Raw genomic sequence first — 14,860 nt, 5'->3', positions numbered from 1 at the left:
CACTCCAAAACATATTCTGATCAGACTCTCAAATACTGAAGAGAAGGAGCAAGTTCTGAAAGCAGCAAGAGAAAAGCAATTCACCACATACAAAGGAAATGACATAAGACTAAATTGTGACTACTCAGCGGCCACCATGGAGGCAAGAAGGCAGTGGCATGACATATTTAAAATTCTGAGAGAGAAAAATTTCCAGCCAAGAATACTTTATCCAGCAAAACTCTCCTTCAAATTTGAGGGAGAGCTTAAGTTTTTCACAGACAAACAAATGCTGAGAGATTTTGCCAATAAAAGACCTGCCCTACTTCAGATACTAAAGGGAGCCCTACCAACAGAGAAACAAAGAAAGGAGAAAGAGATATAGAGAATTTTAACAGACATATATAGTACCTTACATCCCAAATCACCAGGACACTCATTTTTCTCCAGTGATCACAGATCTTTCTCCAGAAGGGACCATAAGCTGGGACATAAAACAAGCCTCAGGAAATTAAAAAAAAAAAATTGAATATACTCAAAGCACATTCTCCAACCACAATGGAATACAAATAGAAGTCAATAATTTTTGAACTGTAACTCCACTGTTTACTTCCTAAATGGTATAAAATACACAAACTCTAATGACAAATCAGTGGTTTTGAACTCAATGTAAAATATGTAATTTTAGACAACTATATAAAGGTGGGGGAATGGAGGAGTATAGGAACATAGTTTTTGTGTCCTATTGAAGTGAAGGTGGTATCAAAGAAAAACAAGATTGATATGGATTTAAGAGGTTAATTTTAAGCCCCACAGTAAACACAAAGAATTTATCAGAGAATATAACCACAGAGATGAAAAGTAGAGTTTGGGTTAAGAGAAGTGAGGGAAGGGGCAATGGGGACTTAAGAAATGAGTGTAGGGTTGCTGTTTGAGGTGAAGGGAAATTTCTAGTAATGGATGGTGGGAAAGAGCATTACAACATTCTAAATGTGATTAATCCCACTAATGGAAGGCTAGGGAGGGGATGGAATGGGAAGATTTAGGCTGTATATATGTTTCCACAACTGAAAAAAAAAAAAAAAAAAAAAAAAAGACAGTCTAAATAGATGACAATTGAATGCCAAGGATGAACTTGGATGGGATTGGAAGATAGAGGACAGGTGGCTCAAAGGGACACAGTTGAGACATAAGGAAAAGGAAATATAGAATGTAAGCTTCATATTATTGTTGAATCTCTTGTACTTGTTAGCTGCGCTTAATGGGATTGCATAAAAGAATGTTCTTGTTCATGGGAAGTGTATACGTGAATTATAGTGTATGTTCAAGGATGTGTGCAGCTAGCTCTCATATGTTCAGAAGACAGAGCAATAGATGATGGATGATAGATAGGGAGGGAGGGAGGGAGGGAAAGAAATAGCGATGTGACAGCAGGTTAAAGTTGGTGGATTGAGCTATCGGGGGAGGTGGTCAGGGTATGATGGAATTCTGTGTATGGTGTTAGTATTGTTTTTGCAACTGTTCCTATGACTTTGAATTTATTTCAAAATAAAAATAAAAATAATGAAAAAAAAAAAACGGTGATCAGTGATAGGCCATGCACACCCCAGTTCTTTGGGAAGAGGATTTTTATTCCCTTTCTGTCAGCAGCAGCTAGCCAGGGGTTGAACCCTACAGCCTCCTGCTGTGAGAGTGGGGGTGGGTGCTGGTAGCTGCCATGGAGAGAGAAATTTATAGTTCTTTACTGTGGTTTATCAGCCTCTTCCTCCCACTGTTCCCTGGATGCTGTACAGTGTCCTTCTGGACTCTGGAGTTTCAAAATAGTTGTTTCAGATAGTTCTGCCTGTTTAATAGTTGTTTTGGTGGGAGAACTGAGTCCTGGAGCTCCCTACTCTGCCATCTTCCCTGAAAGTTCTGTTTTGTGGATTTTTAATCCCAAATTTTCTTTACAGGAAGATTATATTTATCTTAGAATTTCTAGTTCCTACTATAGTATTTAACACTAAATAATAGCATTAGATACTCAATACATGTTTGAATAAAGAAGTAAGTGTTTACCATGTGCTCTAAGCCAGTATTTCTCATACTTACTGTGCACACAAATAACTGGAGAAGTGTGTTAAAATGCTGATTCCTATTGGGGTAAAACCCGAGATCTAAATTTCTAACAAGCTTTTAAGTGATGCAGTGCTCCTGATATGAAGATCACACTTAAAATTGCAAGACTTCAAGACACCTTTTCTCTATAAAGGTAGTTACCCTGAGTTCTCACAAGGGGGAGCAATGGGCAAACATTTCTGTTGCTATCTCTAAATTACTGTTTTGAATGAATACGTGCTGCATACTTTTCAGAAAGTGCTTTGCTAATTATTATTGATTTCGTGGAGCAGGCATAGTATGTATCTCAGAATATTGAAAATGGATTTTCCCTTAAACTGTATCTTCTAAAGAATTTGCCAAGAGTATGCTCAAAGAAACTGGAAACATTCAAATCTATGATTTGAGTTGCAAAGAAAGGATAGTACTAAAGTATTACAGTTCCAAAAGATCTGAAAGGTGAAAATAATAATAAAAATAAAAATAAAATAATAAAATTAATGATAGCAGCCATTTATTGATACCTATTGTAGTACAGTGCTAGCTGCCCTATGTCTCATTTAATCCTCTCAACAACCCTATGAGATCGAGTTTGTTTCCCTCAATTTACAGTTATGGAAACTGAGGCTTAGAAAAGTTTAAATAAAATGTCCAAGGTCTGGAGGACATAAAAAGAAGGGTAGAATTTGAAGATGATCCATCAGTTTCCAAAGTCACACTCTTTTGTGTGCTGGGCTACTCCTGCAATTTTTTTCTATTGTAATTTAGAGCAGTTATCTATGAGTCTTGATTTGCCATACTTTTTATTTTAATAAAGATATAATTGACATAACATAAAATTCACCCATTTAAAGTGTGCAACTCAATGGTTTTTAGAATAATCAAGATCAGGGTTTTAAAAAAAACTGTACCCATTAGCAGTAACTCCCCATTCCTCCCTCTCCCAAGCCCCTGGCGTTCACTGATCTACTTTACCATCTCAATGAATATGTCTGTTCTGGGGCATTTTATATGAACAGAAGCATACAATATATGGCCTTTTGTGTCTGGCTTATTTCACTGAGTATAATGTTTTTAAAGTTCATCCACATTGTGGCATGCATTAGTATTTCATTCTTTTTTTTTTTAAGTTAGAGAAATTGTAGGTTTACAGAAAAATCATGTGGAAAATGTAGAGGTCCCATATACACTTCCTGTTATTAACATCTTTCATTATTGTGGTAATTGATGAAAGAGTATTATTTTAATTGTACTATTAACCATAGTCTGTGGTTTACATTAGTGTTCATTGTGTTGTACAGTCCTATGATTTTTTTTTCTTAAATTTTATTCTGGTAACATACATACAATCTTCAATTTCCCCCTTTAGCCACATTCAAATATATAATTCAGTGCTATTAATTACACTCACAATGTTGTAATACCATCACAACCATCCATTACCAAAACGTTTCCATCACTCCAAACAGAAACTCAGTACAATTTAAGCATGAACTCCCCATTCTGCACCCCCACCTTCATCCCTGATAACCTGTATTCCAGTTTCTGACTTTATGAATTTGCTTTTTCTAATTATTTTATATCAGTGAGAACATACAATAACTGTCCTTTTGTGTCTGGCTAATTTCACTCAACAGGGTGTCTTCACGGTCATTCCATGTTATCACATGTATCAGAACTTCATTCTTTTAACAGCTGAAGAATATTCCATTTTATACACACACACACACACACACACACACGCACACACACACACACACACACACACACCCCGCATTTTATTTATTCATTCATTGGTTGATGAACACTTGGGTTGCTTCCATCTTTTGGCAATTGTGAGTAATGCCAGTATGAGCATCAGTGCACAAATATCTGTTTGAGTCCCTGTTTTCAATTCTTTTGGGTATAAACCTAGAAGTGGGATTGCAGATCATATGGTAATTCTATACTTAATTTTCTGAGGAACAAATTGTTTTCCAAAGTGGCTGCACCATTTTACAATTCCACAAGCAATGAATGTGTGTTCCTATTTCTCCACATCCTCTCAATACTTGCAATTTCCATTTTTAAAATCTTAATCATTTTAGTGGGTGTGAAATATCTCATTGTTTTGATTTGCGTTTTCTTAATGGCTAATGATGAGCATCTTTTCATGTACTTTTTGGCCATTTGTATATCTCTTTTGGAGAAATGTCTATTCATGCATTTTGCCCATTTTTAAACCAGGTTGTTTGTCTTTTTGTTGTGTGATTTTTTTATATAGTCTGGATATTAAATCCTTGTCAGATATGTAGTTTCCAAATATTTTCTCCCATTCTGTAGGTTGACTTTTTACTTTCATGATAAAATTCTTTGAGGCACAAAAGCCTTTAATTTTGATGAAGTCCCATTCATTTATTTTTTTCATTTGTTGCTTGTACTTTGAGTGCAGAGTCTAAGAAGACTTGCCTGATACAAGGTCCTGAAGATGCTTCCCTATGTTTCCCTCTAAGAGTTTTATATTTTTGGTTCTTACATTTAGGTCTTAGACCCATTTTGATTGAATTTTTTGTATGTGGTATGAGGTAGGGATCCACCTTCATTCTTTTGCAAATGAACACTCAGTTTTCCCAGCACCATATATTGAAGAGATAGTTCTTTCCCAGTTGTGTGGACTTGTCACCCTTGTCAAAAATCAGTTGGCCTCTCTCTCTCTCTAACTGAGCCATCTCGACAGGTGAACTCGCTGCCCTCCCCACTGCATGGGACCCTACTCCCAGGATTGTAAATCTCCCTGGCAATGCAGAATATGACTCCCGGGGATGAATGTGGACCCGGCATCGCAGGACTGAAAGTATCTTCTTGACCAAAAGGGGGATGCAAAATGAGACAAAATAGTTTCAGTGGCTGAGAGATTTCAAATGGAGTCGAGAGGTCACTCTGGTGGACATTCTTATGCACTATATAGATAACACCTCTTAGGTTTTAATGTATTGGAATAGCTGGAAGTAAATACCTGAAACTACCAAACTCCAACCCAGTAGTCTGGACTCCTGAAGACGATTATATAATAATGTAGATTACAAGGGGTGACAGTGTGATTGTGAAGACCTTGTGGATCACACCCCCTTTATCTAGTGTATGGATGAGTAGAAAAATGGGGATAAAAACTAAAGGACAAATGGGGTGGGATGGGGGGATGATTTGGGTGTTCTTTTTTCACTTTTATTTTTTATTCTTGTTCTGGTTTTTTCTGATGTAAGGAAAATGTTCAGAGATAGATTGTGGTGATGAACGCATAAGTATGTTATCATACTGTGGACAGTGGATTGTATACCATGGATGATTGTATGGTGTGCGAATGTATTTCAATAAAACTGAATTAAAAAAAAAATCAGTTGGCCATAAATACGAGGATTGATTTCTGAACTCTCAATTTGATTCCATTGGTTTATCCTTGTGTCAGTACCATACTCTTTTGATTATTGTGGCTTTATAATAAGTTTTTTTAAATGAAATTTTATTGAGATATACTTACACACCATATAGTCCATCCAAAGTATACAATCAGTGGCTCACAGTATCATCATATAGTTGTGCAGTCATCACCGTAATCAATTTTAGAACATTTTCATTATTTCAGAACAATAAAAATTAAAATTAAAAAAAGCACCCAAAAAATTCCATACCCCTGTCACCTCTATTGTTTATTTATTTATTTTGTCTTTATTTTATTACTCATCTGCCCATACACTGGATCAAGGGAGTGTCAGTCACAAGGTTTTCATAACCATACGGTCACTTGATAAAAGCTATATAGTTTTCCAGTCATCATCAGGAATCAAGACTACTGGATTTCAGCTTAACAGTTTCAGGTTATTTCCTTCTAGCTATTCTAATACACTGGAAACTAAAAAGGAATATCTATATAATGCATAACTTCCAGAATGACCTCTTGAGTCTATTTGAAATCTCTTAGCCACTGAAAATTAATTTTATTTCATTTCTTTTCCCTCTTTTGATCAACAAGGCATTCTCAATCCCATGATGCCAGGAACAGGCTCATCCCTGGGATTCATGTCCCTCGTTGCCAGGGAGATTTATACCCTGGGAGTCATGTCCAGCATGGGGGGAGGGTAGTGAGTTTATTTGCAGAGTTGACTGAGAGAGGCCACATTTGAGCCACAAAAGAGTTCTCTGGGGTGACTGTTAGGCATAATTATAAGTAGGCTTAGTTTCTCCTGTGCAAGAATAAGTTTCATAAAGGCAAGCTCCAAGATCGAGGGATTAACTTACTAAATTGGGAGTCCCTAATGCCTGCGAGAATATCAGGAATTCCCCAGGTGGGGAAGTTTAATATTTCCACATTTTCCCCCAGTCCCTCAAGGGGACTTTGCAAGTACTTTTTTAGTTTCTGCCCAAAATACTCTGGGATATATTGGAGTATTACATTAACCTGTACAGAATACCAAAGATCTCATTCCGTATTCTAGGTTCTGTGAAATTATGTTGTTTAAATAAACTGACCGTACAGGTTAAATTAGATAGTGTGCTGCAGAAGATATAAATTTTGTACCAAATAAACATCTCTTAAATAACAGTTAAAGCTCAAGAATAGATGTGACTGCTGTAAGAGCTTACAATGTGAGAACCTTTACAGTAAGCCTTATTGAACACTCTGAACTCCTTCATTGTTGATTGCACAATCTCTGCCTACATTCTATCCCCTGATAATCTATGCTTTTGAATTCAATTCTTGGTATTTGCTAATCGTAGTTTATATTAGTGAGGCATTACAATATTTGTCCTTTTGTTTCTGGCTCATTTCATTCAACATAGAATATCCTCAAGGTTCATTCATCTAGTTGCATGCCTCACAACTTTGTTTCTTCTTGCAGCTGCTCGGTATTCTATTGTATGTATACACCAGTTCACCCTTCCGTTCTCCCATTGGTATACTGTTAGGCTCCCTCCATCCATTGCAAATTGTGAGTAATGCTGCCATAAACACCAGTGTACATTTCATCTAGGTTATCTAATTTGTTGGAGTATTTAATTCCTTTTTAGGCTGTATACTACATTTATGTGTATAGTACGTATTGTTTATCTTTTCATCAGTTGATGAACATTTGCACCGTTTTCACTTTTTCTCTAATATGGATAATGCTGCTAAGAACATTCATGTACAAATTTTTGTGTGAACATATGTTTTCAATCCTCCCAGGCATCAATCTAGGAATGGAATTGCTGGATATATGTTCAATTTTTTTTTTAAATTCAATTTATTGAGATTTATTCATATACCATACAGTCATCCGAAGTGTACAAATGTTCACAGTACCATGATATAGCTGTGCATTCATCACCCCAATCTATTTTTTGAACATTTTCCTTGTACCAGAAAAAGTGAAAATAAGAATAAAAAAATAAAAGTAAAAAAGAACACCCAAATCTTCCCCTCCCTTCCACCCTATTTTTCATTTAGTTTTTTGTCCCCGTTTTTCTATTCATCCATCTGTGCACTGGATAAAGGGAGTGTGATCCACAAGACTTTCACAGTCACACTGTCACCCCTTGTAAGCTATATTGTTATATAATCGTCTTGAAGAGTCAAGGCTACTAGGTGGCGGTGTGTTAGTTTCAGGTATTTACTTCTAGCTATTCCAGTGCATTAAAACCTAAAAAGGGTTATCTATATAGTGCATAAGAATGCCCACCAGAGTGACCTTTCGACTCTATTTGGAATCTTTCAGCCACTGAAACTTTATTTCGTTTCATTTCGCATCCCCTTTTTGGTCAAGAAGATGTTCTCAATCTCACGATGTCAGGTCCAGAGTCATCCCTGCGAGTCATATCCCACGTTGCCAGGGATATTTACACCCATGGGTGTCAGATCCCACGTAGGGGGAGGGCATTGAGTACACCCGCTGAATTGGCTTAGCTAGAGAGAGAGGGCCACATCTGAGCGACAAATAGGTACTCAGTGGGAGACTCTTAGGCACAATTATAAGCAGGTTTAACCTCTCCTTTGCAGTAACGAGACTTAGCTTCTTGTGAAACCACTCCACTGTCCTCCAAAAAGGCTATACCATTCTGCCTCCTAACCAACATCCCTCTTTCCGTGTTTTCTCTATGTTCAATTTTTTGAGGAACTGCTAAACTGTATTCCACGGTGGCTGCATTATTTTATATTCCTGCCAGCAATGTTTCAGGGCTTCAATTTTTCCACATCCTTGCCAACACTTGTTTATTTGCCATAGTCTTGGGATAACAGATTAATAAAAGGGAAATCATTAAATCCTCAAAAGCTTTTTTGGTAAGTTGAATTATGTACCCCAATGAAAGACATATTCTTAACCTTAATCTGCATTCCTGTGAGTGTGAACTTATTTGTAAATAGGACCTTTTGAAGCTGTTATTTTTAGTTAATATGTGGCCAATTGACTCCATTTTGAATCCATATTACTAGAGACCTTATAATGAGAAGAAACTGGAAGCCAGAAGTCAGAGAGTCACAGGGAGGAGCCAGAAGCTGGAAGTCAGTAGAAACTAGAAGGTGCAAGGAGAGAGAGATTCTCATGGGATGGGAGGCAGAGATACCAGCCACAGACCCCCAAAGATTACGGCAAGCCAGCAGCACCAAAATGTTATAGACTTTGGGGAAAAAGCATGGCTTTGCTGATGCCTTGATTTTGGACTTCTAACTTTCTAAATTGTGAGCCAATAAATTCCTGTTATTAAGCCATTCCATTGTATGATATAGCCCTAGCAGCCTGGTAAACTACCACCTTTTCAAAATAAGATTCCCTTTAATTTTTAAAAATAATGTGTGGGCTTCTGCATGCAGCTGTGAAAAGAACACTGGACTGGTCTTCTCTATCATTAATTAGCCATGTGATGCTATAGTATGATCTAGCCCTTCATATCCTCAGCTGTAGATTTGTAATAATAAAACATGACTTGCTTTCCTGGTGGTCCTGCCATGAGGCTAAAACAAATTAGTTAAGGCATGAAAAATCACTTTCACAAATGAATAATGGCAGGGACGGACCTGCCATGAAGTAAATGAGGCTTAAGTATTAGTGCTTCTTACTTACATGGGCCCTTTCCAAGGCCCTGATCTCTTTCCACTTGTTGAGTGGCAAAGGAGTAGCCAAGAATATGTTGGGTCAGAGCTAAAGGTAATTGTGTTGGCTTCTAGTTGACTTGTGTCTGATAAAGTGGGCCCTAGATGTCAAGAAAGTCATGACAGTGCCTTCATTTCTTCAGCTGCAAAGGGGATTTCCCTTAGTACCTGTACTAGGTGCTAGGAATGCACTATTGAATAGATGGTTGGAAATTTTATTATACCTCTCTTGGATACCAACTGACACAGAAGATTTAAAATAAGCAAAGATATAGAAGAATTAAATAATGTGACTAAAAAGCCTGAAATAACAGATGCTTATCATACTTTATACCCAGCAAAAAGAACACACACATTTGGAGTACTCGTGTGTTTTTAAATAATTTGCCATGTTCTAGGCCAAAAAAAAGGTACCAATATATTCAAATGAGTTAAAATCATGCAGGCTGTGCTCTGTGAACATAATGCAGTAAACTCAGAAATCAGTAACAGAAAAAAAGAACTAAAAATTTTCCATTATATGGAGACTAACAAACAAAAAAACCAAAAGAAATCCCCCTCCAAATCCTTGTGTTAAAGAGATCATCATGTGAAAATTCATGAAACACAACCACAGCAGTATTTAGAGGGAAAATTCTAGTTTAAAATACATTTATCAGAAATCAGGAGATTTTAAAGGAAAATAAACTCAACATTCAGCTCAAAAAGTAGGAAAAGACAATAATGCAAGCCATACCAGGGGATACAGAAGAATATATTATGATTCTTGATCTGACTTACATATAGACAGGATTCTGAGGGAGCCCCTGCAGGTACATTTAATCTGGGAGAGATTGTTTTGGTTTGTTGCTGGCTGCCGGGATGCAATATGCCAGAAATGGATTGGCTTTTTCAGTTGGGATTTATTAGGTTGCAAGGCCATGAAAATGTCCAAATTAAGGGATAAAGAGGTAGATGCCTTCTCTGAGGAAAAGATGATGGTACTGGGGTTCTTCTGTCACATGGGAAGGCACATGGTGATGTCCGCTGTTCAATGGCTCTCTCTCTCAGTTCCTGTGTGTCCTTGCTTGTTTCTCCTTGGGCATTTCTTTCTAAGCATTTAGGAGTCCTCTCTTAGCTTCTCCAGGGCAAACTATGGATTTCAACTCTTAGCTTTTCTCCTGGTACTGATTTCAATGGCTGTCTCCAAAATTTCTCTGGGTGTCTTCTCTCTAAGCATCTCTGAGCTCTCTCTAAAATGTCTCTGCCTTTCATCTTCTCATAAAGGACTCCAGTAAAGATGATTAAGACCCACCTTGAATGGGTGGGGTTACATCTTCATGGAAACAGCCTAATCTAAAGGTCTCAACCTCAATAGGTCTGCCCCCACAAGACTGGATTAAAAGAACATAGCCTTTTCTGGGGTACATAGCAGATCCAGACCAGCACAGAGGTTATGTCAGATAAAGCTCCCCCCCGCCACCCCTTATCGTATAGAGAAGTAGTTGAGTTTGAACTCTGGAATCAATTGCCATTGGGTTAGAATCCTGGCTCTGCCATGTATTAGCTGTGTGCCCAATGGGAAGGCCCTTTAACCTCTCTAAGCCTCAGCTTTCTCATCTGTAAGCGGATAATGCTAAGAGCTTCCTGATAGGTTTATTGTGTTTGTAAAGCACTTAGCACAGTGCCTGACCTATAGTTAGGTTGATCATACATCCAAAGTTTGCATGGGAAAGATCAGAGAGGTCAGTTAGGAAGAGCCTGAACCAGGAAGGAGGGAATTCATTGCAGAGTCCAGAACTGTTGTCTGTCTGCCTTTTCTATTCTTTTCTCTTTCTTTTTCTTTCTCTCTCTCTCCCTCCCTCCTCCCTCTCTCTCCTCCTCTCTCTCTCTCTCATCCTCTCTCTCTCGTCTCTCTCTCTCGTCTCTCTCTTCTACTCTCTCTCTCTCCTCTCCCCCCTCCTCCCTCCCTCCTCCCCTCTCTCTCTCTCTCTCCTCTCTCTCTGTTCCTCTCTCTTTTTAAAAAAGAAGCAGCCTTGATACATCTGGTAACTAATAAGCTTCTAAGATTATGCCATTTTTCTGACTTAGGGTACTATGTGGATGGTGACAGGGAAATTTGCCAAGGTGGGCCTACAGAAGGAAACACAGATTTGTAGGAAGACTTGTGGGATGGTGAGTTTTGGACACATTGATTTTGAGATGTCTGAGGGACTACAATGTGGAGGGGTTCATTAAAGAGCCAGAAAATAGAATCTAAAGTTCAGGGGCAGGTCAGGTCTGGAAATGGAGATATGGGTCTTATCTGTAGGTGTGAGCAAATGAGATCCCTCAGGGAGAGAAATGAAAAATGAGAAGAGATGTGGGCTAAGGACCAAACCCTGAGGAACACTGCCGGTGAGGAGCCTATGAGGATGTTGTTACCTGAGACGTTGGGGGAAATCCAGGAGAAATGAGGACCTCAGAGGCCAAGGAGGAGAGAGTTTCAGGAAGCTGCAAGTTGCTCAGTGTCAGTGCTGTTGGACCTGACAATATGAAAGTCATTGTTTCTTTGGAAAGAAGGTTCTGTGGAGTCATGATGGGGAAGGAAGCAATTGCAGAGGGTTTAGTTTGAATGGCAGATAAAGGGAAATAATTAAGTAAAATTTATAAATTTCTTTAGGATCGTGTAGCTTCAAGTCAAATCCATAATTCCAAAACATTGGAAATATTTCTGAAACTGTCTTTCAGAGACTCTGAGTGATCTGCTCAGTGTCACACAGCTATTGAGGATAGAGTTCAAAGTGGTGTTGCTCTCTCACCCATCCAAAGTCCATGTTTGTTCCTCGGACCTCAACTCCAACCTCAAAACACTGTGCTTTTTTTAAAGTACTGTATGGGAAAGTGAAATTTAAAAACATCTACTACATAGTAATCGCTTAAAAAAATAAAAATGCTGAAAGTTCACGTAAGTGTCAAAGAAGGCAATCACTTGTTTATCACAATACACACTTGGGATCCTCAGAAACTTCGAAGGCATTTTTAAGAAAACATTGTGCTTTCTTGTGCTGAGATTGAAGAGTAGAAGATAACTTGTCTTTCCTACCTGTGCCCTGCTTTAAGGAGAACATGGAAACTTTATGTATCGTTTAGTTCCAGAAAAGGGGGGGGGCCTTGACCTTGGGTAAAAGAGCAAGTTTTGTCTTAACCCTCAAGAATGATGTCTTTTCATAGCTTCATAGGGTATCTGGAACCTGGCCAAAAGGTGTGAGTTAAGAAATCAGACCCAAATCACACTGGAAAGCCTGCACCAGTTACTGCCAAATATGAGGCTCCTTCAGGGTTGTGAGTGCACAATTGTCTTTGGGGGTCTGGGTGTGTATTATTCTTTTTATCACATGTACGTTATATATAGTCTCTTATAGATATGGAATGTTTCATTATACAAAAATGCCCTACTTACAAATGTAAACAAAAGAAAGACCAGTGTTTTCAAAAGAAAAAATAGAGGACAATTCTAATATCTTTTAATAGAGGAGTGGATAAATAAAATAGGTAATCCATTTAATAGATACTAGGCAGTTAAAAGAGTGGACTAGATCTCTTTGAATTGATTTGGCTTGAGCTCAAAAATATCTTGTTGAGTGAAAACAGCATAGTGCAAAATGACATGTACAGCCTGATATATATCTAAATATTAAAAAGAATTAACTATTGATTTCCTATGGCTCTAGTCAATATGTGAAAGTACGTGGTTACCTTGCTAGCTGGGAGCTAGTGATAGTGCTGGAGGAATGGGGACTAGCAGAGGTTGAGGAGGACTTCAGTTTTGAAGTGTGGTTTGTGTACCCCCAGGAGCACCCATAACCCTTTCAGGGGACCTTCGAAGTCAAAACTGTTTTCATAAGAACATTAAGATGTTGTTTGCCCTTTTCACAGTATTGACATTTGCACTGACATCTCAAAACCTATGGTGCGTAAAGCTATTGGGGCCTTAGCATGGATCGAGACACAGGCCCAACCTTACCAGTAGTCATCATTTTCTCCACAGCTATGCCCTTGAAGTGAAAAAATAAATCTGCCAGTCTTACGTAAGAATGACCTTGAGGAAGTAGTAAAAATTATTTTATTAAATTGGGACCCTTGTGTACACATTTAAAAAAATATTCTGGGTAATGAAGTATACTTAAAGCACTCCCAAGGTATGATGATGGCCTTGAGGGAGAGCACATGTGTGTTTGAGAGTACCATTAATCTGTTTTTTTTCATGGAACACCATTTTTATTTAAAGGAATGACTGATAGGCAAATTGTGGTTACTCAAAGCATTTGGCAGATACTTTCCTGCAAATGAACAAAACAAGCTTGTTACTTCAAGGAAAACAACTGACAGTATTTGTTACCAATGATAAAATACAAGTTTTCAAGCAAAAATCAGAGTTTTGGAAAGCTTGTTTCTGCCACCATGAGCTTGAGAACTTCTCAATACTTAACGACTTTCCTGATGAGACTGGGAGTAATATTAACAAATTTTTAAAATATTGTATAATAAAATGAGTCAAAATTTGGAAGCTCTGCATAACCCATGAAATCAGTATTTTCCAAATGACTGATGCATTTTGTGACAAAATCATTTTATTCTCTGTTTTTCTGTGGTTTCCAACTCTAAAAAATTATTTACTGCAAGGAGCTTATCCCTGTAAGGAACCTAGATTATTGGAGTTAAAGTCATTTAGAGATGGAACATGATAAACATCATACATAGCTTCAGAGAACTTTCTCTTACCTTTTCCTCTCAATTTTATCTTATCCGTCACTTTCCTTTTCTCCCATTCCCCCCCCCCGCCCCATTTCTCTCTTTTCCATTCTTCTGAGCAAATATGACAGAGGTAGCCCAGTGTTGTTGCTGTTGCTGGTGTTTGTATGTGTGTGTGCATATACAGAGTATAGGAGTTGGGGGGTGTGCTGGTTTGAATGTATTATATCCCCCAGAAAAAGCCATATTCTTTGATGCAGTGTTGTGGGGGCAGACATATTAGTGTTGATTAGATTGTAATCCATTGAGTGTTTCCATGGAGATGTGACCCACTCAACTGTAGGTGATAACTCTGATTAGATAATTTCCATGGAGGTGTGGCCCCACCCATTCATCATGGGCCTTGATTACTTTACTAGAGCACTGTATAAGCTCAGACAGAAGGGGCGAGCTTGCTATAGCTAAGAGGGATGCTTTGAAGAATGCACAGAAGCTGAGAAAGGAACTGCAGTTTACAGAGACATTTTGAAGACGGCCTTTGAAAGCAGTCTTTTGCTCCTGAGAAGCTAAGAGAGGACAAATGCCCCAAGAGCAACTGAGAGTGACATTTTGAAGAGGAGCTGCAGCCTAGAGAGGAATGTCCTGGGAGAAAGCCATTTTGAAACCAGAACTCTGGAGCAGATGCCAGCCACTTGCCTTCCCAGCTAAGAGAGGTTTTCCTGATGCCATTGGCCATCCTCCAGTGAAGGTACCCGATTTTTGATGCATTACCTTGGACACTTTATGGCCTTAAGACTGTAACTGTGTTACAAAATAAACCCCCTTATAAAAGCCAATCCATTTCTGGTATTTTGCATCCCAGCAGCATTAGCAAACCGGAACAGGGAGTATCACATAAATGTTGTTTTTGTTTTTTTCCCATGTGTTGGCATTAATACAAACCCTTTCCTCTAACCTAATTTGTAA

Source organism: Choloepus didactylus, chromosome 10 (assembly GCF_015220235.1).
Source record: "Choloepus didactylus isolate mChoDid1 chromosome 10, mChoDid1.pri, whole genome shotgun sequence".
NCBI lineage: Eukaryota > Metazoa > Chordata > Mammalia > Pilosa > Megalonychidae > Choloepus > Choloepus didactylus.
Note: the sequence above shows the minus strand (reverse complement) of the source record.